We start from the raw sequence: 2,987 nt of genomic DNA on the forward strand, positions 1-2,987 counted from the left end.
ATTACACCATACCAAAAATAGACTCAAAATGGCAAAAGACCTAAACGTGAGACAGGAGTCCATCAAAATCCTAAAGGAGAACACAGGCAGCAACCTCTTCTACCTCAGCTGCAGCAACTTCTTCCTAGAAACATTGCCAAAGGCAAGGGAAGCAAGGAGAAAAACGAACTATTGGGATTTCATCAAGATAAAAAGCTTTTGCACAGTAAAAAGAAGCAGTCAGCAAAACCAAAAGACAACTGACAGAATGGGAGAAGATATTTGCAAATGACATATCAAATAAAGGGCCAGTATCCAAAACAGACATTTCTCCAAAGAAGACATCCAAATGGCCAACAGACACATGAAAAAGTCCTCAACATCGCTCGGCATCAGGGCAATCCAAATCAAAACCTCATTGAGATACCACCTCACACCAGTCAGAATGGCTAAAATTAACCTCAGGAAATGACAGATGTTGGTGGGGATGCAGAGAAAGGGGAACCCTCCTACACTGTTGGTGGGAATGCAAGCTGGTGCAACCACTCTGGAAAACAGTATGAAGGTTTCTCAAAAAGTTGAAAATAGAGTAATCATATGACCCAGCAATTGCACTACTGGGTATTTATCCCGAAGATACAAATGTAGGGATCCAAAGGGGTATGTGCACCCCGATGTTTATAGCAACAATGTCCACAATAGCCAAACTGTGGAAAGAGCCAAGATGTCCATTGACAGATGAATGGATAAAGAAGAAGTGGTATATTTATTCAATGGAATATTATGCATCCATCAAAAGGAATGAGATCTTGCCATTTGCAACGAGGTGGATGGAACTGGAGGGTGTTATGCTGAGCGAAATAAGTCATTCAGTGAAAGACATGTATCATATGACCTCACTGATATGAGGAATTCTTAATCTCAGGAAACAAACAGGGTTGCTGGAGTGGTGGGGGGTGGAAGGGATGGGGTGGCTGGGTGATAGACATTGGGGAGAGTATGCGCTATGGTGAGCGCTGTGAATTGTGCAAGACTGTTGAGTCACAGATCTTTACCTCTGAAACAAATAATACATTATATGTTTTTAAAAAAAGAAGATAGCAGGAGGGGAAGAATGAAGGCAGGGAAGTTGGGGAGGGGGGAAGGACCATGAGAGATGATGGACTCTGAAAAAGAAACTGAGGGTTCTAGAGGGGAGGGGGGTGGGAGGATGGGTTAGCCTGGTGATGAGTATTAAAGAGGGCATGTTCTGCATGGAGCACTGGGTAATATAGGCAAACAATGAATCGTGGAACACTACATCAAAAACTAATGATGTGATGTATGGCGATTAACATAACATAATAATAAAAAAATAAAAAAGAAGAAGAAGACAGCAGGAAAGGAAAAATGAAGGGGGGGAATCAGAGGGGGAGATGAACCATGAGAGACTATCAACTCTGAGAAACAAACTGAGGGCTCTAGAGGGGAGGGGGGTTAGGGGATGGGTTAGCCTTGTGATGGGTATTAAAGAAGGCATGTACTAAATGGAGCACTGGGGGTTATACACAAACAATGAATCATGGAACACTACATTAAAAACTACATAACATAATAAAAGAAAAAGAATGAAGGGGAAAAATCACAACACTATCAGATGAAGTAAATCCAAGAATTTTATGCTAGGAAAACTATTCCTTAAAAAATGGCCAAAGAGGGCGTTTGGGTGGCTCAGATGGTTAAGCGTCTGCCTTTGGCTTAGGTCATGATCTCGGGGTCCTGGGATCAAGTCCCGCATCAAGCTCCCTGCTTAGTGGGGAGCCTGCTTCTCCCTCTGCCTGCCACTCTCCCTGCTTGTTCTCTCCCTCTCTCTCTTTCTGGCAAATAAATAAAATCTTTTTAAAAATAAAATAAAATAAAATATGGCTAAAGAGCGGTGCCTGGGTGGCTCAGTTGGTTAAAGGGCTGCCTTTGGCTCAGGTCATGATCCCAGGGTCCTGGGACCGAGCCCCACATGGGGCTTCCTGCTCAGCAGGAAGTCTGCTTCTCCCTCTGCCCCTCCCCCTACTCATGCTCTCTCTCTCTCTCTTTTTTTTTTTTGGTACCAAATTACTTTATTTGAAGAATGGTACCAATGAAAGAAGTTAAGTAGATGTTTTGGTACAACTTATAGAAAAGGTAAAGGTAACCCCAACATGCATGCACTGCTTTGGTGACCAGGGAAGTCACCCTTGTGGCTATGGGAAGACAGCCTAAGTCTTAGATTTCACTATCACTGTTTCCCAAGGTGTGCTTGTCAAAGAGATACTCTGCCATGCCAGATTCGGGAGCCCCCATCTTGTGCAGGTTGGTTACATGGTCACCTAATTTTTTGATGGATTTCACCTGCTCATTCAGGTAATGAGTCTCAATGAAGTCACACAAATGGGGGTCACATTTATCAGTGGCCCGTTTGTGCAGTTCCAGTAGTGACTGATTCACACTCTTTTCCAAATGTAATGCACACTCCATTGCATTCAGCCCGTTCTCCCAATCATCACGGTCTGGTTTCTTGATATCCTGAAGGAAGATTCGGTCACCTCGTTGGTTCTGCAGCTTCATCAGTTTCTTATCATGCTCTCTCTCTTAAATAAATAAAATCTTAAAAGAAAGTAAAAATAAAAAATGGCTAAAGAAAGTCTCTAAAAGAAAGGTTTTGAAATTCAGAAAGGAAGGAACATCAAAATAGGTAAAATTAGTGGTAGATACATAAGACTATTCAAGCTTTTATGAATTTCTTAAATTATATTTGATTGTTGAAGCAAAAGTTATAGTACCACCTCATGGGGTGTTTGAAATATAAGGAGGAAATACAACATTTATATTTAAAAAGTGTGTGTGAAGGTAAAGAGACCTAAATAGAAGTAAGGTTGCTATACTTCACTAGAAAACGTTAAATGTCAATATTAGTACACTATAATAAGTTCATATATATATTGGAACACCTAAAGCAATGGCTAGGAAAGTTATATGAAGCTATATACTCAGAA

At 41.2% G+C, this 2,987-nt stretch overlaps 1 pseudogene; it reads right to left on the reverse strand.

Annotated features, from left to right (window-relative positions):
- Nucleotides 1-2,217: 2,217 nt before the first annotated feature.
- LOC141370589 (ferritin heavy chain pseudogene) lies at nucleotides 2,218-2,559 on the reverse strand (annotated as a pseudogene).
- Between the last annotated feature and the right edge of the window lie 428 nt (nucleotides 2,560-2,987).

The sequence above is a fragment of the Callorhinus ursinus genome, unplaced genomic scaffold (assembly GCF_003265705.2).
Source record: "Callorhinus ursinus isolate GAN/ISIS: 27379988/994484 unplaced genomic scaffold, GSC_fseal_2.0 scaffold39, whole genome shotgun sequence".
Taxonomy (NCBI): Eukaryota; Metazoa; Chordata; class Mammalia; order Carnivora; family Otariidae; genus Callorhinus; species Callorhinus ursinus.